The sequence below is a fragment of the Lepus europaeus genome, chromosome 1, assembly GCF_033115175.1.
Source record: "Lepus europaeus isolate LE1 chromosome 1, mLepTim1.pri, whole genome shotgun sequence".
Taxonomy (NCBI): Eukaryota; Metazoa; Chordata; class Mammalia; order Lagomorpha; family Leporidae; genus Lepus; species Lepus europaeus.
The window spans coordinates 123108262-123134203 of NC_084827.1; the positions used below are offsets into that span (position 1 = coordinate 123108262).

At 38.3% G+C, this 25942-nt stretch overlaps 1 non-coding gene across 1 annotated transcript; it reads left to right on the forward strand.

The window, feature by feature from the left end:
- Positions 1-4842: 4842 nt before the first annotated feature.
- On the forward strand, positions 4843-4949 carry LOC133768400 (U6 spliceosomal RNA). The gene has a single exon (XR_009866949.1). It is a non-coding gene; the product is annotated as a U6 spliceosomal RNA (small nuclear RNA).
- The last annotated feature ends 20993 nt before the right edge of the window (positions 4950-25942 follow it).

Below are 25942 nucleotides of genomic sequence, written 5' to 3' on the forward strand. Positions count from 1 at the left end.
GGAAGTTAGAATGGAGAGCGGAGGTGGGACTTGAACCCAGGCACTCCGATACGGGATGCAGGTATCCCAAATTACAGCTTAACTGCTGAGCCAAATTCCCACCCAAATGCTTATTTTATTTTATTTTATTTTTTAACAATTCATTTGAAGGCAGAGTGACAGAGAGAGGGAGAGACAGCTGGAGAGAGAACTTCCATTTGCTGATTCAGTCCCCAAACGACCATAACAGCTGGAGCTAGGCCAGGTGGAAGCCAACAGCCAGGAATCACATCCAAGTCTCAGGGACTCAAGTACTAGAGCCATCATCTGCTGTTTCCCAGGGACAATGACAGGGAGTTGGATCAGAAGCAGAGGAACCAGGAGTTGAACTGGCATTCTTATACGGGATGTGGCATCTGGAGTGGTAGCTTAATCTGTTGTTCCAGAATGCTGGCCCCAAGTGCTTAATTCTTAAGTAATCTTCTGCAGTCTTAAGTTCTAAGCCTTTTGAAGGCAGGGACCCTATGTTACCTTCAGTCTCAGTTCTCACCCAAGGCCTCAGAGTGCCCTGAGTGCACATTTGTCCGATGACAAGCTCTTGTCGGCTAATCTTATGGTCTTTAAAGTCTGAATTAATCACTAGGTTCTGATATTTTTTTCCACAAGAGGAGTATTTTTTCCATGGTTGAAAAATTGTTGCTCCCAGGTCAGTCTTTTTAGCCACATCAATAAATAGCGTGGCAGCATTATTTTCAAATGCGAAGTCTCTCATCAGAAATTGCTGGAGAATAATATATTCCTTGCAGGGAAGTTATGACTATTCAGTGAGATAATTCAAGGCTTTTGGCACTATGCTGGAATATAAAAATGTTAACTTCCTTTTGTCCTTTCAATATGACAACTTAAGAAAAAACACAGCATAATGGAAAGATGAGAATAATGTAATAAAAGTAAAAATGACTTTTAAAGTATATTAAAGTTGATTATCTTGCCTAGATACTCTTGGTTTTTTGTTTGTTTGATTAAATGTAGTTCAAATCAAGCTAAGAATCAATTTAAGCAATTTTTTCAATTAATTCTGGTATAAATAGAGCTAGTTTTCTCATTATGTTATTACTGTCTGAGATCTTGTTTTCTAGTTCAGTTTATGGCCCTTGGAAAAGCTTTTTGGTCTGATCTAATGGGATTTTTGAGAATTAATAGACTAAAGTAGGTTTCCAAGAAGAATTCTGTGAATGTTTTGACTATTATTTTAGTTTTGGATTATTCCTAAAAAATAAAGACACCAATGCATACTTAAGTCTTTAAGATAATGAAAAAGATGCTGTCTACTCCCTAATATTTGTAAGATTGTCAGGCTATAATAGTAATGAAATAAAATTCTTCCAGCATTTATGTCATAAATATGACAGTTGATCCTCTACCTCCAAATAAAAAAATACAACATAGGCTAAATGACAAAATTTATATCAAATTTCTCAACCTCTGAAAGAATACTGTAGACATGTATAAAGAATACATGTAGGACTCCTTCTTACAGGACTGCCAATTTGAATATGCACCAGACAACAAGAAGTGAATTATTCAGAAACTAGAAAAGGGAGGTTATTCATTCATGAAGCTTGTCTTCTAATATTTATGGTTTTTACAATGTAGTGGTTACATTCTGGGGGAAAAGGCCAAAGTCAGTTTGTGAATCGGAAACTCTGGAGTCTGCTTGGATGACCTTGCTAGTTCATACATAAAGAGCACATACCACAAATTTTTAAATTTTATTTTTGAAAAACCTACTTCCTGGATGTTTAACCACTTGCACTTAATTCAGTTCTGAAGTTTTAGCAGTTTTGAGACTTATTTGAAATCTGAATTTTTTTTTAATGTCTGAAAATCATGCTGCAATTGTTTTTCAGGTAAGCCTCTGGCAACGTCTCTGACAAGAACAAGAATTTGGAAGAAATAAATGGGCTCCATTCTTTAAAATCTCGGAGGACTTAAGACTTACAGTTGAGAAATGCGTTGTTAGAAGGAAGAAATATTTCATTTAATTTGTAGAAAAGTCCAGTTTGAAGTTATGCTTTTGAGAAATAGTTTCATACCCATGATGAATACGAAGCAGTCTAATTTAATGCTGAATTGATATTCTATTAGAATAAAGAGATCTTTTAAAATGAATGTAAGATTACCTAATAATATTGCAGTGTTTTACATTAAGTTCCTGAATATTTTATTGAAAAGGTCAGCAATTACAGTCAGAATATCTTTAGGCAATGATTTCTATTATGTTAGGAAGCTTCTCAAAACTGCCATATTAAGTCCCAGTGGAAGCCAGCTAAATTCAGAATTGGGAAGTATCGTAGCTGAAGTTCGTACTGGCTGCCTCAAACTCTGATATTTGATGCCCTTCATTCTCACTCGATGGCGGTGCCTCTTTCCCATTTAATTACAGTTAAACAATGTTTATGTATAGCCCTTCATATCATAATCTGTAGATAAGCGATAAACGTGCATTTATTTAAACAACTAAACTGGTGACTTATGGTCTGCCTTTGAAATATTTAAAACGAGTTTTCTTTTAAAGATTTTATTTATTTATTTGAGAGGTAGAGTTACAGACAGAGAGAGGGAGAGACAGAGAGAAAGGTCTTCCATCCACTGATTCAGTCTCTAAATGGCTGCAATGGCCAGAGCTGAGCTGATCTGAAGCCAGGAGCTAGGAACTTCTTCTGGGTCTCCCACGTGGGTGCAGGGGTCTGAGCACTTGGGCCCTCTTCTGCTTTCCCAGGCCATAGCAGAGAGCTGAATGGGAAGAGGAGCAGCCAGGACTTGAACTATTGCCCATATGGGATGCCGGTGCCTCAGGCAGAGGCTTAATCCACTATGTTACAGCGCTGGCCTCTCAAAATGAGTTTTCTTTGTTACTATCTATGATTGCTGGAGGCAAGTATCTAAAAATACGGTATCCTGCATTTTGTGTCAACCTGAGAATTTCTGAGCCAAAGAAGGGCCTTGTACATTACTTAGTGCAGTTTCTTTACTTAAGAAGGTTTGGGGGATCACTTTTGACTAAGATCAAGTGTGAAGAGGTATGGGGGATAAGAATGAAACTTGGCATCTAATGATTTGGTTATTGTTTATAGCCCCTGTCTATATCCCTGTGGAACTGTGGTCTTTCTACTTTTTACTTGTTTAACATTATGGTTAGTGATGCATTAAGCCTGTGATTATAAAATAAATGGAAAATATGTTATTGCAAAATTTAAAGGAAAACAAAGAAAGTGGGGAGGGAGGGGTAGTGGGAGGGGAGTACGGCCATTTTCTTAGACTTGTATATATGAAATACATGAAATCTGTTCTGTTTATATTAATAAAAAACAAAGTATAGGGGAGCCTCATAGGTTTAGCAGAAGTAGAAGATTAGACTCTGGGCTGCATGAATACTACTCAACAATTTGACCTTGTGTAAAGCATTGTGCCATGCGATATTAAACGCTTAGGTTCCGCAGTCAGACCTTCTGAATTCAATTTTGGCTATTTATTTAACCTGTGGCTCAGTACCAGTATCAATCTCAGCCTTGGGAGAAGAATGAGTGCGCTAAATGAAGCTTAAGATAGTCTGGCACGTTTAGAACTCAATAGATGTTACTGATGCCATATCGCTGGGAGGAGGCTGATCGGCTTGGCCGTTTGACCTATATTTGGAGTCGATTCAGCTATGATAGTTTCGGTTCATGCTGGAGAGTATATATTCTATCTTTACAGCCTATTAGAGCAGTGATTCCCATTGACCTATGCCATTAGAGCCTCCATAAAAAGGAGTAGTAGGCTAGCTGCTCATAACTCTGGCCCCTTTATATACTGAACTGATGTTTCTATAAGTCAGTATTTTAAGCATGGGGTGGGGAATTCTTTGGCAGAATCCCTGCTGCCTGTTTCCAGGGAAACAACCAGTTAGTTTACATGGTATTTCCCAAATGGACCTTATTAGGGTGGTGAGGTAACACTTGATTTGATTTTCTTTGCACCTACTAATTGCTGCTGCCATTTACACCACGACATGCTCCCTAACCTGCTTCCAGCTTGAAGACAGCTTGAGTAGCTGGGGCCAGCAGTATGCATTTGTTTTTTCTGCTCTGCTTGGCAGACTTTCCAGCTCTACAGCTGTGTTAGCCCATGAGCTTCTTGTTTTAGAAATTATTCGAGTGTATTCAGAAATGGAATACTATGATTTTTTCCCCAGTGGCTGTGAGTTATAGTTGACATGGATGTTAAATTGTTTTAATTTTGACATATTAAAAGATGTTTCATTGCACCGCCTCAGTGAATTAGCTCATAGGACAGAGGAATTTTTAAAAAGAAATACCGCCCCCAAGTGTTGCAATATGGTACATTATTGAATGACAGTAATTAAAGAAAGCATTTATAAATTCTCAATTCTCAAAATAAGAAAGGAAGGAGGGTGGGAGTGAAGGAAGATGAGGTGCGAAGTATTATACTTTTTTTTTTTAAGATTTATTCATTTATTTGAAAATCAGAGTTACACATAGAGAGGAGAGGCTGAGAGAGAGAGAGAGTGAGGTCTTCCATCCGCTGGTTCACTCCGCAGTTGGCTACAATGGCCAGAGCTATGCTAATCTGAAGCCAGGAACCAGGAGCTTCTTCTGGATCTCCCACGTGGGTGCTGGGGCCCAAGGACTTGGACCATCTTCTACTGCTTTCCCAGGCCATAGCAGAGAGCTGGATGGGAAGTGGAGCAGCCGGGATTTGAACTGGTGCCAATATGAGATGCCAGCAATGCAGGCAGCAGCTTTACCTGCTACGCCACAGCGCCGACCTCAGTATTATGCTTTTAGAACTGTATATATGGTGCTCGCTTCGGCAGCACATATACTAAAATTGGAACGATACAGAGAAGATTAGCATGGCCCCTGCGCAAGGATGACATGCAAATTCGTGAAGCGTTCCATATTTTTAATAAAAAAAACTATATAACAAGCAAAAAAAAAAAAAAAAGAAAAAAAAGAACTTAATACTTCTCCCTTTTAGTATTTTTTTATGTTCTACTTAAAACTATTGGTTGAACTCTGTAATTAATACACAATTATTCTTAGGTGTTTAATTAATGCTATAACTAGTGCTCAAATAGTATTTTACACTTTGTGTTTCTCTGTGGGTGCAAACTGTTGAAATCTTTACTTAATATATGCTAAATTGATCTTCTGTATATAAAGATAATTGAAAATTAATCTTGATGTGAATGGAAGGGGAGAAGAAGTGGGAGAGGGGAGTGTTGTGGGTGGGAGGGAAGTTATGGAGGGGGGGAAGCCATTGTAATCCATAAGCTGTACTTTGGAAATTTATATTCATTAAATAAAATAAAAAAAGAACTGTATATATGATATGTATGAATTTTGTTCCCTTTATATAAATAAGAAAGTCTCAATTCTCTTTAAGCATGGCAGAACTTAGAACATTAAATAAAGTGTAATACGTAAATGTTTTTACATATTAACAAGTAGTAATGGAAAAAACAGAGGATGTCTAGTTCTTTTATGTAGCATTCTCGGGCGCAATGTACATGTTGCATTTTAAAAAGGTTATGAGCAATTTTGATGAGCTTCCCTTTTGTCTTCCTTGTGGTATTCCCACACTACATTATTAACATGTTAACTGATTTTGAGAGTTCTTTACAGATGATGGAGGGCTTTTGCCCATGTGACTCCCCTCATTTGGTCCTCTAGTCAACCATGTGAGGAGTGAAGTGATGGTTCTTTCACTCTGCAGAAGAAAAGTGAACATAGAGAAAGTTGAATAACTTGCCCAAATTCATATAAGTAGAAAAGGTAGCTACTGAATTATACCAGTGAGGTCTTCTGACCTGAAATACTGAGCCCTTTCTTTTGGGGAGCCCTAGACACTCAAAAGTCTGTGTAGCAGTCACACTGCTCAAATTGTAGGACTTGAATTTTCAGATAATTTGTTAATCATACAAAATGAAATTGTTTCAGTTTCATAGCTCCATATTCTATACTCATCTCTGTTTAATGGAACAGCATTAGATTGCTATTCATGCAATTCAGTAATTATAATTTGTTGGTTAGTCAGCACAGTGAATCAAAACCAAAAACAGGAAAAAAAAATAAGTGGGCTGCTTGTATTCTGGAATTGCAATTATATACATATGTATATATATATATATATAAACTTTTATTTAATAAATATAAATTTCCAAAGACAACTTTTGGATTATAGCTGCTTTCCCCACCATAACTTCCCTCCCACCTGCAATTATATTTGATAGTTTATGGAAATGAACTAAAGAAATCACTCAGAAGAAAAAGTTTCTGTAAAATAGGTTAAAATAATATACAAATCAAGTAGTATGTAGATAAAGGGTTTTTGTTTAACTTGAAAATGAATAAATAAATTCCCAGGATTAAAATTTTAAAACATATTGGGAAAAAATTAAAAAGTTAAGGTTGTTTTCTCTTTTCTCAAATCCCATTTTCTTCCACAGAAGTAAGTGTTGCTATTGTGGTAAATATATATTTTTATCTATATTCTATTCATTTACATATTTTTGCAAGCATGTGGAGAAATACATTGTTTTTGTGGCCATATACAGAAAGCTTTTGTAAATATTCTGTTTACTGTTTTTTCCATTTAAAATATTTTGGCAATCTTTCTGTAAAAGCGCCTATAGATTTTTCTTACATCCCCTTTACCTGCTGCAAAGCAACTCATGTAAGCATTACTGTAGTTCAATTCTTGCATTACTGATAGTCCTTTGGGATGTTTGTTATTTTTCATCATTGCAAATGATGACTTCTTGCTACATGCCCTTAGAGCACATGCATGACTGTTTTTCTAAGATAGATGTCTAAAGTTGCAATGATGGTGTCACAACGAATGCACATTTTAGTTTGCATAGACATTGCTAATGTGACCTCCAAAAAAACCGTCACAAGTTGATGTTATGACCAAACGTGCAGGATAATGTTCATCCCTTAAAACTCTCCTCAGGCTACTATTGTATGAAAATTGAGTGAAATATTTTCCTTTGTTACAGTTTTAATTTATATTTTCCTGATTACTAGTGAGATTGGGGACATTAACATTTTTTAAAAAGATTTATTTATTTTATTTGAAAGGCAGAGTTATAGAGAGGCTGAGGCAGAGAGAGAGAGAGAGAGAGAGAGAGAGAGATCTTCCATCCACTGGTTCACTCCTCAGATGGCGGCAACAGCTGGAGCTGCGCTGATTCGAAGCCAGGTGCCAGGAGCTTCTTCCGGGTTTCCACGTGGGTGCAGGGGCCGAAGAACTTGGGCCATCTTCTACTGCTTTCCCAGGCCATAGCAGAGAGCTGGATGGGAAGTGGAGTAGCTGAGTCTCCAACCAGCCCCCATATGGGATGCTGGTGCTTCAGGCCAGAGTGCTAACCTGCTGCACAGTGCCTGCCCCGTTTTTTTCTTTTCTTTCTTTTTTTTTTAACTTTAATTTTAGATTCAGATTATTTGATTTGAAAAACATGTTTTTGAAAGTTTATTGACTTCTGTGTCAGTTGTTATACTAACTTGGTGAGAAAATATACATTTAAAATGTTGGGGGCCAGCACAGTGGCACAGTAGGCTAAGCCTCGCCTGCAGCAACAGCATCCCATATGGGTGCCAGTTCGAGTCCTGGCTGCTCCACTTCTGATCCGGCTCTCTGCTATGGCCTGGGAAAGCAGTAGAAGATGGCCCAAGTCCCTGGACCTCTGTACCCGTGTGGGAGACCCAGAATAAGCTCCTGGCTCCTGTCTTCGGATCAGCCTAGTTCTGGCTGTCACGGCCATTTGGAAAGTAAACAAGCAGATGGAAGACCTCTCTCTCTCTCTCTCTCTCTCTCTCTCTCTCTCTCTCTCTCTCCCCCTCTCAAATAAATAAATAAATCTTTGGGGAAAACAAAGTAAAACAAAACGAAACAAAACCATTGAGGGGCTAGGAACTTGGCGTAGTAGTTAAAACGCTCACGTTCCACATCAGAGTGCCTGGCTTAGATTCCTGGTTCTAGTTGCTGATGGAGCAGACCTTGGGAGGCGGTGGTGATGGCAAGAATGACTGGTCCTTGCACCCATTTGGGAGACCTGGAATGCATTCCTGGGTCTTGGTTCTGGCCCCGCTTTGGCCACTGTGGGCGTTTGGGAAGTGAGCCAGTAAGTGGGTGTGCTCCCTCCCTGACCCTGTCTGCTCACTCTCTCTCTCTACTCCTTACCTCTCCTCTCCTTCCCCACCTCTTGGATAACTAAAATTTTAAAAAATTTTGAGGTTTTTCATCTAGGATTTTGGTATGGACTTTTATCTTTTCCTTTATATTGTTGGCACAAATGAATATTCATTTGAAAAGAAAAAAATAGATGTTTACCTAACAAAATGATCAAAAATAAGTTTCAGATGAAACAGATATAAATATAAAAAAGAGATGTGTTCTGGCTTCATACTTCCATCAAATTCCTTTTCATATATGTTATTATTTTTGCTCTCTTCTTGGTGGGATCTATTTTCTAAATTGTAGTATAATTGATCATTGCTAGTACATTACAGATCCCTTGATGTTTGTATTATGATGTTGTATTGGCCCCCTGCAGAACTCCTATTAGTTCTAATTATTACTTGGCTGATTTTCTGAGAATCAGTTATTTCCTCCTTAAATTATGATGGTTTTCTCCTCTTTATAGTGTATTTTTCCTTATCTTATCCTGTTAGGAAATCTCAGGGCAGTTTGTAAGACAGCACTGCCAGCTAACATTCCTGCTTTCTTCCTGACTTTCATGGGGATGCATCTACAGTTGTCATTAGATTTCAAGTTTCTAAGGTCTTTTTACTTACATTTTACAAGAAATTTCACTCATCCTTTTCTTCATATGTCTGATTATATTTTTAACCTTTAATATGATAATTTAATGAATTAAATGAATAGATTTGCAACCTTAGCATTTCAGGGATAAAACTCAAATGATCAAAAGAGGCTGTTTAGAATCTCGAAATTTCACTCCTAATATGTTATATTTTACATGAAATGTCAATTTCACTCATACATTTTAGGTAAAATTTTAGGTAAAATGTACACTTTTGAATTTGGTTTACCAATAATTTATTTGTCGTTTTTGCAGCTAGCTTTAAGTTAGTGTCACTCTTTTGAACTCCCATTGCTCAGTCTTTGCATCACAGTAATGAATCCTTTTAAGAAATCTAATGATTTTAAAAAGCTTTCTACTTGCTTTATAGTCTGGAAGAGAAAGCTGGCAAATATGTTAATTATTTCTTGAAGATCTGATACAACTATTTGAATCTGCTTCCTTCTCAGAGGAAAGATATTTGGCCATCTTTGCAGTTTGTTCTATGTTTATTGACATATTCAGAATTTCTTTGTTAGGCTGGAATAATTCTGACAATGTATGTTTATCCAGAAAAATCACTCAAACTAACATGGTCAAATTTAAATAGTAGTACATAGTATGTTGATATTATTTAAATACTATTTTCTATGTCTGTAATTGTAGTTTTTTGCATTTTAATGCTGTTTATTCATAATTATAATCAATCTTATAATATTTATTAATGCTTTCTCTTTTATTTTGATCTCACTTGTAAATATTGTTTTATTTATGTTTTTAAAAGGTGGCTATTGGTTATAATGAAGAAACAATAATTTCTGCTTTTATCTATTTCTTCTACCATTTTTGAAACTGGTTTTCAATAGTAGTTGTTAAAGCTTTCTGGAGTTTTAATTTGCTAGTTTCTGGTTTTCTTGATTTGCATCAATGTTGTACAGTTGAGGCTGGTCTTCCCCGGATTATTACTTTGGCTCAAGCCCCACAGATTTTGATATGCTTCCCCTCCCTCATCGTTCCTTTCTTGTATTTTAGAATGAAAGCTGCTTATTAGGCAGTCTCTTGGGTTCAGCACCTGCAGAAGAGAGGGAAAAAGGAGCAGTTGCACTGCAATTCAGTTCTAATGATAGCCTTGACTGCCCCTGCTGGGAACAACTTGCCAGAGTTCTCTGAAGATTGACCAAAAGGGCTGGGCCTTTTATATCTGTGCGTGGTCAGTCACCAGGGTGGGCTGTTCTCGGACCTTCAGCCAGGTGCTTCTTTTACCTGAAGCACGTCCTCAAGGGATTAACCACCCTCCAACAGCCAGGTCAAGCAGCCTTGTATTGAAAGGGACCTGTGCATCACTAAGTCTACTGCACTTTAATACATGCTGAGCACTTTTTTTTTTTTTTAAGGTTTATTTATTTATGTGAAAGGCAGAGTTAGAGAGAGAGAGAAGAGAAAGAGAGAGAGAGGAGAGAGAGAGAGAGAGGTCTTCCATTTGCTGGTTCACTCCCCAAATGGCAGCAACAAAAACCAGGAGCCAGGAACTCCATGTAGGTCTCCCACACGGGTTGCAGGGCCCAGACTTTTGGGCCATCATCCTCTGCTTTCCTAACCACATTAGCAGGGAGCAGCTGGGGCTCCAACTGGCACTCATGTGGGATGCTGGCATCTCAGGGGGTGGATTAACCTGCTGGCCAAAGCCCAGCCCCTGAGTATTTTTTTTCCTCACCATTTCTTTTGGAATCCTTTTTCTTCTGAAGTGTCTTCTTTAGAATTTCCTTGACTAAAGGTATGTTTGATAAAAAAATATGTTTTCTGGCACCCTCATTCTTTTTTTTCTTTTTTTTTTTATTTGACAGGTAGAGTTATAGACAGTGAGAGAGAGAGACAGAGAGAAAGGTCTTCCCTCTGTTGGTTCACTCCCCAAATGGCCGCTATGGCTGGCACACTGCACTGATCTTCTGCCAGGTGCTTCCTCCTGGTCTCCCATGCAGGTGCAGGAGCCCAAGCACCTGGGCCATCCTCCACTGACTTCCTGGGCCACAGCAGAGAGCTGGACTGGAAGAGGAGCAACTGGGACAGAATATGGCACCCTGACTGGGACTAGAACATGGGGTGCCAGTGCCACAGGCAGAGGATTAACCAAGTGAGCCACAGGGCCAGCCCCGGCACCCTCATTCTTAAAATGCAGTTTTGTTGGGTGAAATTATCTGACTAAATGTTTTGTATTTTTTCTTCTCAATACTTTGAAAATATGTCATTATTTTCTTACATTGTTGCTGTTTGAAAACTAGTCACTTTGTCATTATTTATTTATTTGAAAGGCAGAGTTAGAGAGAGAGAGAGAGAGACAAAGACAGAGAGATCTTCCGTCTTCTGGTTCATTTCTCAACTGGCAGCAATGGCTGGAGCTGGGCCCATCCGAAGCCAGGAGCCAGGAATTTCATCCAGCCCAGCCACGTGGGTGCGGGGGCCCAAGGACATGGGCCATCTTCTGCTGCCTTCCTAGGAGCATTAAAAGGGGGCTGGATTGGGAGTTGGGCAGTCGGGACACGAACCGATGCCTATATTGCAGGCAGTGGCTTTACATGATACTATACAACACTGGCCTCTATTATTTAAATTTATAAATGCATGTTGACTTGAAAAAGATATAAATTTCTTACTAAATTGTTAATAAACTATTAACTATAACAAATTAACTTATTATTTGAAAGTTATTTTTTTCCCATTGGAAAAGCAGAATTAAAAGTTTATTTTTGAGCAAAAAATTTTGAAATCCTTACATAATTTTTTCATACTATGCATTTTCCATGTAATTTTAAAAAAGATTTATTTATTTATTTGAAAGTCAGAGTTACACAGAGAGAAGGAGAGGCAGAGATAGAGAGAGAGGTATTCCATCCACTGATTCACTCCCTAGTTGGCAGCAACTGGTGGAGCTGCACTGACCTGAAGCCAGGAGCCAGGAGCGTCCTCTGGGTCTCCCACGTGTGTGCAGGGGCCCAGGGACTTGACCCATCTTCTACTGCTTTCTAAGGCCATAGCAGAGAGCTGGATCGGAAGTGGAGCAGCTGGGACTCAAACTGGCACCAGTATGGGATGCCGGCACTGCAGGTGGCGGCCTTACCCGCTACGCTTCAGTGCTGGCCCCTCCATGTACCTCAAATTAAAACAAATTTAGAATGTTTTTTATTTTAGTTAGTTTTAACAGATTCAATATAGCTCATCAATACAATTCTAAGTATATAATGATATTTCCTTCCTCCCTCCCTCCCTTCTTCTTTTGTCCCTCCTTTGCCATTCTAACCTCATTTCTTTCTGGTTGTTTTTAAGATTTGCTTGCCTTTGGTATTCTGTTGTTTCACTCTAATGTATAAGGTGGATTTTTTGTTTATCCTGGTTACATGTTTTTCTCCAAGCATCTGTATTTCCTCCATTCAAAGAGATTTTCCAGACATTTGCCCATCTGCTCTCTGTTGTCTACTGTACATTTCTATTTTTTCTGTCTCTGTCTTTATTTTTCTTCTCCTTTTGTACATGTCTCCCTTAGTAACTTTAAATTGTAATGTAAATTCAAATCCTAGAAAGTGCAAAGAATGGTAAAAGTCACTCCTAGGTATGTTTTGCCAGGCTTCATAAATATTTTGTATTTTGGTTCATTGGCTTTATCATCAGCACTTTTTCTTTTCATGTGTGTCTTTCAGTGACAATGGCTACCTACAATGTTTTCCCCAAAAACTTAACGGCATTACAAGTAATTATGGTGCGGACGGATGCTGTGAGCTGGGTATTTGAATAGGACAAAAGGGTACGATGTCCCAGAAGCCCAGAAGTTCCCACGCTGCGTCAGCTCTAGGCCTGCTCTCTCACATGTGTGTGCGTTCACATTGGACGCAGAGTGTAGGAGACTCAGTTCCTGTCCACTTGAGCTTCCTTTTTCTAAAAAATAAGTCACTTCACCTTGGATTTATTTGTTTTTAAAATTTCATTATTTGTGTGTGTGCGTGTGTATGAGAGAGAGAGAGAGAGAGAGAGGGAGAGAGAGAGAGAGGAGCGCTCTCCCATATACTGGTTAGAGAGAGAGAGAGAGAGAGAGAGAGAGAGAGAGAGAAAGAGGAATGCTCTCCCAAATACTGGTTCACTCCCGGAATCCCCAATATCTACAACAGCTGGCGCTGGGCTATTCTAAAACCAGGAGCCAGGAACTCCATCCAGATGTTCCATGTAGGTAGAAGGACCCAGCTAGCAGAGCCATCAGGCCTTGGATTTATTTCTGACATTTAATGTTTCTCTCTTTCCTTTCCTCCTACTTTTCTTTTTATTCCTCTGCCTTTGGTGAATTGATTGTATTTTAGCAACCCCTGTGCCAAAACAAACCCAACTTTTATTGGCTTTTTGAGTTATATGCTTCGTTTATCTTATGAAAACTACCTTAAGGTTTTTCTTTTTTAACATACATAACATCAATATAAAACCTTACAGACAGGAACTGAAAGTCAATCCAAAGAAGAACTTAAGGACTTTCATTGTCCTCCTTTCTTTCCTACCTCCTATTGATTTAAAAATCATCTGGGATCATTGTTCTAATTATCAATAATTCCATTTGTTAATGATCTTACTCCAAGAGTTGTTTTTTCTAGATTAAATGTGCTCCACGTAATTTTAGCAGGACGGATCAAATAGAGAAGCAGCCTGAAATCCCAAGCAAAGTTTCCAGGAGTCTGCTGTGCATAGCGTGCTTTAGTTAATGCATTTAGCCATGGTACACAGCCTCAGATAAAGCAGGACCTTGGCTTCTCCCAATTCCCTAAAATCAGTGTTTTGCTGCTCCAGCCTCCTATTTTTTGCTCAAATATCCCTAAAGAGAACATTTTCTTTAGTAGAGTATCTAATTTTCCAATCAACTTTGTAAGTGCTGGGGTCCTCCTGGCTCTATTTTCTCTGCTAGGTTTGGGGTATTTCATAGGCAGACAAATTTTAGAGATATGTTTTAATAAATGTTTGATTTATGTAGAAAACCATATTATAGATACAAACCAACATTTATTTTAGTAATAATGTGATAGAATGTCAGTTCACTTACTTTAAAAAAGATTTATTTATTTTTATTTGAAAACAGAATTACAGAGAGAGGTAGAGACAGAGAGAGTAAGAGAGAGACAGACAGAGACAGAGACAGAGACAGAGAGAGGTCTTCCATCTGTTGGATTACTCTCCAAATGGCCCCAATGGCCAGAGCTGATCTGATCCAAACCCCAGGAGTTTCCTCTGGGTCTCCCACGTGGGTGCTCTTGGGCTGCACTCTGCTGCTTTCCCAGGCACATTAGCAGAGAGCTGGATCAGAAGTGGAGCAGCTGGGACTTGAACCTGTGCCCATATGGTATGCTGGCACTGCAGGCCAGGGCTTTAACCTGCTGCACTACAGCGCAAGCTCCAATTCGTTTAGTTTTGTGTTCTCAATATTATCTTAAGAAAATTTCTTAAAATCTCTCAGTCTCAATTTTCAAATAAGTAAATACAGGGAAAAACACTTTACCTTACAGAATTATTACAAAGATTAGAAGTAAGGTTTAGTACCAAGCTGGGCACCGAGTAGAAGGGGGTTGTAACTGTGCTCCTTGTTCTAGCGCCATTTTTTCCCATGGTGCTCTTGGGGTTATTTACATTTTGTAATTGTTTGAGAGTCCACCTGTTAAGAAAATGCTGGCCTGGCATATGTGTGTACATATCATCCTTAAATCTTTTGTCTAGAGATGAGCTGTTCTTCTCTAGTGTAAGAATTTGAAGATTGCAGAATCATGGAAGGGACTACGGATTCAGGAGAGTGGCAGCGCGGATATCAGAGATCCATCTTCCCTTCTTATACTTCCCCGTGTTCAGTGCCTTTAATATCATCTTCATTGGTTTTGGCATCTGCAGCTCATAGTTATTATTATGTAATTTTTTTTTGTTTTTGCCTCAAAGTGTTTTATTGAAATTCTTCTTGACAAAACCAAGTACTCATTATGTTATGTAATATTTCTATAAATTAACCTTAACTCATGAATTTTATATTGCCTTATCATCAACAGTACTCCAAAATTATAGGTTTGTCATGACACAGTTATATATATATGTGTGTGTGTGTGTGTGTGTATCTTCACTCATTATATTTCTCAGCTTTTCATTACTTTAACTGAAATACCCGAGAAGAGTGACTTAGGAGGGAAGGTTTACTTAGAGCATACAGTTTGGGAGTTCATAGTCCAAGACCCCATAACCTCATAAGCCTTTATCCTCTATCCTCTATGTGGTTTCTCCACCCCCTCCCCTTTCTTTCTTTCTTTCTTTCTTTTTCTTTCAGTTTTTATTTATTTATTTGAGATGTAGAGTTGCAGACAGTGAGAGGGAGAGACAGAGAAAGATCTTCCATCTGCTGGTTCACTTCTGGCAACAGCTGGAGCTGAACCTATCTGAAGCCAGAAGCCAGGAGCCAGGAGCCAGGAGCCAGGAGCCAGGAGCCAGGAGCTTCTTCTGTATCTCCCATGCAGCACAGGGGCCCAAGCACTTGGGCCATCTTCTACTGCTTTCCCAGGCTGTAGCAGAGAACTGGATCAGAAGAGGAGCAGCCTGGACTAGAAACGGCGCCCATATGGGATGCCAGCACCTCAGGAGGAGGATTAACCTACTGTGCCACAGCACCAGCCCCTATGTGGTTTCTTTAAAGGCATCATGATTTGGCTACAGAGCACCACCCTGACAACCTAATCCAATCCAATCACTTCCCAAAGACCCCACTTGCAGACAGCATAAGTAGATCAAGGCTCCACACTAATCCATCAATGGTTAGCAAAAGACTTTGGGATTTAAACATCTGTGGGAGTTTGGGAACCAAATGCTGTTCAAATAATACTCGTATGTATTCATATTTTTAATTTTATATGTTATATTCACTGTAATACTCTTACGTTACTGGTTATAAAATAAAAATCTAAATTATTACCAGTAAAACAAAAAGTATTACTTTGTGTATCACCTAAAATCACATGGTAGCAGATCTTGTGAGTGCTATTTTGGGAAGCTCTGTTCTGATGAGTGTGGTAATTCACTCTCTTTCCATTCTGCGATTTATTATAGACTTGAGTATCCAAGCAATCAACTAGCTACCTCCTTCTCTGCTTTCTTTCCTAACTGCTGTCTTCCCTAGCTCCCACTTATTAACTTATTTCCAACATAGTGTTCTATACTGTATTTACCACATGGTAGATGCTCAGTGGGTAATTGTAGAATAATGAAATTGATGCATTTCAAAAATAAGTTGAAGCATCTAATTAGTTTTAATTTGCCTTTTGCATACTTATTTACCTTTTAATATATACTTAAAATATTGCAAATAAGTAGAGATCATAACTGTGCCATGTACACGCTATACTCAGTTTATCTGAAAATAATAAAAAAAAGTTTTAGATATGACAATGAGATAATTTAGCGGAGACCTCAGAGTGAATTAGTCATGGTGCTTAAGTTTGAATCCAGGCAACATGACTGCCAAGTTAATTCCAAAATAGTTGTGTATATTCCTCACTGTCAACCTGGATATTAGGTAAAAAAAAACCTTTATTGCTGTTGTCTACTGTCCATTAGCCCTTCCTTTCTCTCCCTGACGCCAACGCTTTTATCTTCACCATCACCCTTGAGAAATGCACTAAAGACTATTTTGTAACTATACGACATAAGCTGCAATAGAAAACAAAACACACTATGATTATTTTTCCACATTTGAATACTTTGTGGTTTAATAGAAAGATCACATATTTTATACTTGTGTCATTTTTATACAGCATACTTTGTAGATTACAGTGGGCAAGTTTGGATTTCATAATCAAATAAACATTGCAGTAAGACCTTCAGAAAAAATTTCATTGGCTTTGTATTCAAAAGCTCTTCTATGTAAGCTGATTTATATCTGGCAAAAGATGGAGGGTCTGATTGAAAAGCAATCACATGAGAGCAGTATGCAACTTGTAATACTGCGTAATCTGATAAGCTGTTCCCAGCCTGCCCCGCTGAGCACAGTGGACAGGAACCCTGTTCTAGGACAAAATGAGCTGCAGTTTCTTCTTCTGGAAAGAGAAATTCATGCTGCAGCTTCCAGTCTAAGGAATTTAATAAGAAGAACCATCTTAAAATATGTAAAATCTCTTCCTCCTTTCATTGATTAACCTGATGCTCAGTTAGTTTTCATAACAGAATCTGATTAGTGGACTATTACCCTGAAAATGATAGCCAAAGGCTTTTTTCCCAGAATGTTTATGGCAAGTGAGTAAAAGAAAGAATGAGGGTTACTTAGCTGCAAAACAGACATGTGTATTTCAGGTCCGGCTTCTCATTGTATTTCACTCACATGTTGCAGGCACAGACATGGATTTTTCCTTCTGTTTCTCCATCTCACATACACATATTTGGGCTTGTGTGCACACACACACGTACACATACACATACACGCAGTCTTTCTGCTCTGTCCTTTGGTTTATTGGTCTTTGATGTTTGCTTAGATACCTCTGGGCCGGGGCCTGTCATTCATGATTCATACCTGGTTACTCATGGTAACATATTCTGATGCACTTCTGTTCCCTTTCCATGTAGTTTACATATCTACCAGCAAAATAGAAAAGTTGTGATTGTTTCTTGGTCTCAACCAATGTGGTTAGTCTTTTAATTGTAGTCATTCTAGTGAGTGTATCATAGTTTCTTATTTTTAATTTCTGTTTTGCTAACGACTAATAGCCTTTCTAATATCGTCCTCATTAACTGTCTATTCACGTTTTGTAAATTTTCATATCATATTGTTTATCCTTAGCCAGGTGTATGTATTTCAAATATTTTCTAAATCTGTGGATAGTCTATTGATTTTATTAAGACATCTATTGCTAAACAGAAAAATTTAATTTCAATGAAGTATATTTTATCACTGTTTTATTTTATGGATAATGCTTTCAGTGCCTTAAAATTTTCCCCTATCCCAAAGTCAGAAGATATGACATTTTCTTCAAAAATGTTATTGTTTTAGTTCTCATATCTATGGACAATATCAATTTGAATTTTACACATGGAATGGATTGGGGGTGTGGTTCTTTTTCATTTTTAAAGTGGATGAAGTGCTGCTCTAGCACTATTCAGTGCGAGGACTTAGTGAAACCCTTTTGTACTTTTGTTGAAAACAATTAACTATACAAGTATGGGAGTTATACTGTATTCTGTCTATGGGTATATTTACCTAACTTTATAACAAAAATAGACTGTTGAGCTTTGAAGTCAACTAGTTGGATCCTGTATTTTCTCAAGATGGCGTTGTATTATAGCCCATTGTAAAAATTCCAGGTGCACTTGAGAAGAATATGTGTTCCTTATTTGTTGGATATCATTTAGATTAACAATGTTTTTCAAAGTTACTTTTATCATAACTGCTTTTGTTGATTCATGTTTTCTGCTGATTATTGACAGAGAAGTGTTCATTTTTTTATTTTAGTCAATATACTTATCATTCGGACCTAGTTAGCATTTTTGTAATGACTAATGAGATCAAACATTTTTCATGTGCTTTCTTTGGCATCACTGTTTTTTAAGGAGAATTTTTTATGATTTATGAATTAGAACCTGGCAGCCCAAACTTTATCTTTTTGTTGGAATTTTAGTTCCTTGCCTTCTCTAACTAATTGTGTATTAGAAGGATGTTGTCAAAGATGAAACAGAAAAGGACACCTTATGCTGATATAGAATTAATTTAAACAGCCTGACTTAGGGAGGCTAATCTCCGTGCACAACACTTTCTTCTCATTAATAGATGATTGTAGATTTTGCGATCCTCAGTAGATTGGACTCTGTTATACCTGACATAAAACTACCCCTGCTCTGAGTGCATGTCCACAGAGTTCAGGCCTTAAAGTCTGACATTTCCTTAAAATAAATTCTGTGGATTTTTGATAGAAATATGTAGAATGAGCTTTTTATATTACAAAGACTATAATTTTTATAATTTAAAAAATAATGTTTCTTTGAGCAGTATGGTTGTTTCCTATGAGATGTTTTATTGGGAGATGTTAGATTCATTTAAAAAGGCTTACAAGATGTTGGTTTCACAGTGTAAAACAGAAATTGTACAATGTGTTTTTGTTTTTGTAAGGTTAGTTCTGTTCAAATAACATCGAGTACCAATACATTTTTTCTGTAATGCTTCTTGTTGCTAGATTTTCATGAGCACAATCACAAAATATAGAAAAATAAAATCTATTAAATTTTAAGCTTACCCCCTAGAGGCATTTCTCTAGATATATTTATTTTCTCTCCATATATGTGCATGCCATATACATATACATATAAATATATAAATATATAAATATATATATATATATATTGACCCAGTGTAAGTAAAGGTGATATATAGGTTTGAGTTCCCTTTTTTTTTTTTTTTTTAATAAAGTAGAATAATACTTACCTTGCTTCACGAGATTCCTGTGATGGTAAAATAATAGTATGGAATATTTATGTAAGCAAATCTATCAGCTACAAGACAGTGGATCTCTCTTTGAGCCTGAAGAGCAATCTCTTCCCACAGATTTTTCAGGATGCTCTGGACAATCAATTATGAATATAAGAAAAAACTGTAAGATCTTGCGATATACAGACAGTCACATTCCTGATTTCCATGGGAATTTAGGAGATTTGAGTAAACGACTTGGGTCCTGGCCATGAAACAAGACCAGATATCTGTGGTCAGAATGTCTGATACAGGGGCTGAGAGGGAGGCCGATTACAGCAGAAGACAAAGGAAATCTTGAAGGAGCAATCAGACCACCTGGGTCTCAGGACATGGCAGTGTGGGTTAGACTTCTGAGGCTCTGAGGCTTGGGAGACAACTATAGTTCAGGATACATTGTGAAGCTGTTCTTTAACATTCCTTGCCCCTAACTTCCCTGGACCCCTTTGTAAATCCTCTAGGCACCCCAAGGAGTGGGTTGGGGATAAAAAAAAGGGAGAATCATAAGAGGCCCTCTGGAAAAACTGTACATTAGAAAAGAAGTCAGAGAGAGGCTAGATCATGTGCTGCATGAGGATTTAGTGGTGGAGGGGTCACTTTGAACAGGTTAGGAGGGTGACTGTTTAGTTTGCTATTGCTGTCATAACGAAATACCACAGACTGTGTAGCTGAAACACCAGAGTTCTCATAGTTCTTTATTTTTTTAAAGATTTAGTTACTTATTTGAAATGCAAAGTTACAGAGAGGCAGAGGCAGAGGCAGAGGCAGAGGCAGAGAGAGAGGGAGAGAGAAAGAGAGAGAGAGAGAGAGAGAGAGAGAGAGAGAGAGAGAGAGAGAGAGAGAGAAGTCTTCCATTAGCTGGTTCACTTCCCAAATGGCTGCAACAGCTAGAGCTGGGTGGAACCAAAGCCAGGAGCTAGGAGCTTCTTCCGGGTGTCCCACACAGGTGCAAGGGCCCAAGGACTTGGGCCACCTTCTACTGCTTTCCCAGGATCGGAAGTGGAAAACTTGAACTGGTGCCCATATGGGATGCTGGCACTGCAGGTGGTGGCTTTACTCGCTATGCCACAGCACTGGTTCCCTTCTCCTAGTTCTTGAAGGCAAAAGTCCAAGATCCAGAAGTTGGGAGTGCTGTTTCCTTTGGAAGCTTCTTTGTGGGTAGCTATCTTCTTGTTCCTTTAAATGCCTTTCCTCTGTGTTTGTCCATGTCCTAACCTCTTATAACAAGGACATCTAATATATGGGATTTGAGCTCACTCTTGCAACCACATTTTACCTTGTTGACCTCTTCAAAGGCCCCAACTCCAACTATAGACACATTCTGAAGTTTTGGAGATTAAGACTTCAGCAAATGAATTTTCGGCCCACAACAGTGTGACATCAATAGCTTTATTAACTTGTCAGAGATTTAGACAGAAAGTTATCACCAGCAGCAGGAGTAGTCCTGCAGTGGAAGCTCGTAGCCTGTAGGGACTCTCTTTCAGTTCTGGAAAGAGGGGGACCACAGTCCTGCCACTTGCCAGATAGGGTGAATGGTTCAACATTTTGCAGGCAAACTATGAAAATGTCCTTTCTTTTGATCTTCAATGGAAGGGTTAGAGGGTTGTTTGGGTTATATATAAGTTCCAGTTACAAGATTCTTTAAATAGCACATAATATAATGTCTTATTATGAATGTGCAGAACATCAGTGAAATAAAAAAACACAAATTATTGAAACATTACTATTTGCATGAGTTCTGGGTGAGAAATATTTTTAGTATTGAACAGATAAACACACTATATGTGAAAGAAGTTAGAATGACCTGTCTTTTGTCATAATACGAGGAAACAAAAGAGCTGAGGCTCAAAATAGAATGTTTTGAAACAGCACAATATAAATATATAGGTAGAAGAACAAAGCACGAGGAAAACAATCATGAGCAACTACAGAGTGCTAGATAGGCATTGCATTCTTTTAACGTAATTCTATTCACTTTGCATCCACACAACAAAAAATCAGCAATTTGATAAAACTTAATGCACACACTTTTTTTTTTTCATGAAATCGCTGCATTGATGTGGTTTCATATACAGTTTCATCCTCCACTTTTTCTTCATATCAGCAGGATATGTATGTTTTTGAGAGCTAATTTTGGCCTGTTTTGTTTGTGTGTTTTATTATTTATCATGTATTTTTCTCAGTGCTTTGAGGGACCTGGTAGGTGGTGTCTTATAAATAAGGTAAGTGTTGACTAATGGTTCCATGCAGAGCTGACTGGCAGGGACAATTATTTCGACAGGAAACTTCATTGTGATGAATCTGGAAAAAGGTCTTTGTCCCTAGAAGCTCAATGGTATGCAGTAGATGAATGTCTTAGAGACTTGCTCAGACCTGTCACTCCAGTAAGGGCTTCAGAGAGGAATGCTGAAGCAGGTTAGGAAATCGGCTCAAATGACAGATAAAGGGTATAGTACTGGAAGGATGTCTTGTGTTACATTTGTTATGACAAAGCAGCAGAGTGATGTTAATATACATATAGGAGGTAAACGTAGAGTCTTTATATCTTCCTGTGAATTTCTTATCCTCAAGTTACATATTTAAAGTATTCATAGTAGAAGCATCAGTAGTTTTCTTTACTTGTTTGTTTAATAAATACTTATGTCACACAAACTGTTTGCTGAGTCTCTTTCTAAATGATGGCAACTTTATGAGCCAGGAACCGTTACCCCTACTCTTTATAAGGGATGAAACCGAGTGCCTTGTCCCAGATCACATTTAGCATTGAATGTTCCTGAAATCAAATGAAAAAACATTACATAGAATCCAGGTAATTTTTCCTGGGAGAAAGGACTGATGCTTTCCCAATAATAATGCATTCCCATCTGGAAAACTGTCAAGATAGTCCTTGAGAAGATTTTGCTCCATGTTTAAATACTGTAGGGTCTAACAGTATCTACAGCTAATAAATGTTAATTAAATCATAGAAAGAGAGTGAGAGAGAGAGAGGGTTTGAAGATGTAATAAGAATAGAAAGAATAATGGACATGTGAGACATATTGGCAGTTCCTCTCACCGCCATTCCACTTAACTGGTCTTTGTTCAAGAATGAGTGTCCCATACCAACTGTTAACCGGCCGTTAACGTCCTTCCCCGATTCCTCCGAGCAGCTTGTCTTGCAAGTGTTATTCTAACATTCACACATATGAAATTTTTATATGTCATGGCCCTAGAGGATGCTCAACACATTCATCCAGTGCTCTGTTGAAGAAAGAGCAATTTTTTTCCAGTACTAGAGAAGACACTAACTTCATTAGATTTAAAGAAGGTAGGTTAGTTTCCAAAATTTCACCATTTTTAGGGACTTGAAAAGATAATTTTGACAAAATGTGAATTTTTCAGTGGTCACAGTTTCATAGGAGAACTGTCTCTATTAGTTAATCTCCACCTGAGGTGCAACTTGGCTCACTTTACCCAAATGCATCAGGAAAAGCCAATTGGCTTATACAGTGCACATGGACAAGCATGTCACGGAGACTGCAAAATCTACATGTCTTCTCTTATACCAGGGGAGACCAGGCCATATTTTCAAATCCATGTGTTTCTTTCTGTCCCTTCAGTTTTGTTAGGCCCAAAGTGCTTAACTCAGTCCTAAGCATCAGTATCTTGGGTAATGCTTTGTGAATCACACTGACTGGTTAGTGTAGATGCTGAGCCTTGTTCTCCCATGATTTGCCAGGGTGAAAGCTATGTTCTGGGAAATCCAATCTTTTCTGGCCAAGCAATCTAAAGAGGAAGTGTCCTTCAGGCACGAAAAGGTAATATAGGGGCTAAAAAGTATTCATTGGGGCCCGCGCAGTGTGTTAAAGCCCTAGCTTGCAGTACAGGCATCCCATTTGGGTGCCGGTTCGAGTCCCGGGTACTCCACTTCCAATCCAGCTTCCTGCTAATGTGCCTGGGAAAGCAGCAGAGGATGTCCCAAGTGCTTGGGCCCCTGTATGCTTGTGGGAGACCCAGAAGAAGCTCCTGACTCCTGGCTTTAGTTTGGCTCAGCTCTGACTGTTGTGGCCATTTGGGGAGTGAACCAGCAGATGGAAGATCTCTCTCTCTTTATCTCCGCCTCTTTCTGTAACTTTGTCTTTCAAATAAATAAGTCTTAAAAAATTAATTACCAATAATATACCTAGTCTTTAATCTTCATGTTGTAAGTTAAACCCTAGACCCCATACCAGTCCTTTTTATTTATAGACAATTGATATAAATTTAATTATATACATATTTTTTTGTGTTTATTCATTGAACAAATACTGTGTGACTATCTAGTATTGTTTTCCTAAGGTTATGTATTTTTTTCTTCAAGGATCTATTGTGAGACTCTGCCTCCATGAATAATACCCATCCTGGTGGTACCCATTCTCCTAAATATTCTTTCCTTATAATTTAAATGAATATTTGAAGAGCTTTGGATTCAGAAAGCACTGGATCAGTTGTGGAAATGTGCGACCTTCCCATAGAGCCACCTCATGAGTTTTTGAAAAATAAAATATTTATTGAGTTGTAACAAATAAAGAAGGTACACAAATCATATGTGTCTCTCTGTTTTAGTCTTTGCAGGATGCTATGGCTGAACACCAGAGATTGGATGGTTGTGAATAAAATACACATTTTTAACAGTTTTGGAGATGGAAAGTCCAACTGCAGGACCCATTTTCTGAATGACTGTATTTTTACTGTAACTTCACAAAGGGAAAAAGATCGTCTGGGCCCTCTTTTAAAAAGTTACTAATCCCATTCTTGAGGGATGCACCCTCAAGACCTAAGCACCTTCCAAATACCCTCACACTGAGAATTAGGTTTCAACATATGAGTTTTGTGGGTGACATCAAAACTCAGTCCATTGCAATATCTCAATGAATTTTCATAAAATTTTTTAACAGACCTATTAACTATCACGTATATCAAGAAATGGAACTTCATCAGCACCGTTAAGGCCCCTGCCCCTTCTGCAATGGTAACTATTATTCTTCATTCACCCTCATGACTTTATTGCACATTGTATAAATATGCCATAAATTATCTATTCTAGTGTTGACAGACATTTCAATTGTTTCTGGTTTTGTTTCTTGGCTACCATGAGTATGATGATTATGAATTTCTTTTCTGTAACTTTTGGTTAATGTCTTCATGTATTTCTGTTGGGTGTGTGCCTAGGAGTCACATTTTTTTTCCTCCTCTTTCTTTTGGATTAATCAAAACATTTAAATTATTTCCTTTCCTCCAAACCAGATAGGAAGAACAAAATGCAAATTTGTATTTAACACTAATAATGAATATGTATTTTAATCACCAGATTAACTCACTTTTAAAAAATAGAAAAAAAATGTATAACAACTTTGCCTAAAGGTCTGCTGGCTTCTCCACTTCTTAGCATTTTTTCTCTGCTAGGAATTCTGGTCTCTACCTTTGTAATCTCTAATCTCCAATTGGTATTTCAAGAGAAAAGGAACTCAGAGAATATTGGCTTACTTATCTATGGTTCCTTCTTCCATGATCTTGCTCCTTTATTATTTATTATCCCAATAGCTTTCTGATCATGATAATTATTATTTTGTAGTTTATCTTGTGTTTCTTATTGTTCTCAGCAGGGGGATTTAGCAATCATTTTAGACCTCAAGTTGACAAACTTAAATGATCGATGAACACACAAAAATTCTTCTTTAAAACATAAAACAGAGGCCGGAGCCGCGGCTCAATAGGCTAATCCTCCGCCTAGCGGCGCTGGCACACCGGGTTCTAGTCCCGGTCGGGGCGCCGGATTCTGTCCCAGTTGCCCCTCTTCCAGGCCAGCTCTCTGCTGTGGCCAGGGAGTGCAGTGGAGGATGGCCCAAGTGCTTGGGCCCTGCACCCCATGGGAGACCAGGATAAGCACCTGGCTCCTGCCATCGGATCAGTGCGGTGCGCCAGCCGCAGCGCGCCTACCGGGGCCGGCATTGGAGGGTGAACCAACAGCAAAGGAAGACCTTTCTCTCTGTCTCTCTCTCTCTCACTATCCACTCTGCCTGTCAAAAATTAAAAAAACAAAACAAAACATAAAACAGAGATAATTGCTAAGTCATACCTTTATTCATTAATAAATTTACTGGATGCTTAATATTGCCAAGCAATATTGCATGATAGATAAATATTGATGAATAAAACAAAGTCTTTTAAATTCATATTGATTTGGAGGGGATTTTTTTTTTTTTTGGACAGGCAGAGTGGACAGTAGAGGGAGACAGAGAGAAAGGTCTTCCTTTGCTGTTGGTTCACCCTCCAATGGCCGCCACGGTAGGCGCGCTGCAGCTGGCGCACCGCACTGATCCGATGGCAGGAGCCAGGTGCTTCTCCTGGTCTCCCATGGGGTGCAGGGCCCAAGAACTTGGGCCATTGATTTGGAGGGGATTTAGCTGAAGGGATGCCTATACAATGTGACATATATTAATGAAGTAATTAAAGAATAATAAACTTTATAAAAAATAAAGCAAGTGATTGTGATATAGACAGCCTGGGAGTGTAGTAGAATCAGGTTATCACAGAATGAGTACAATGCATTTTTTTAATTTAGTAAA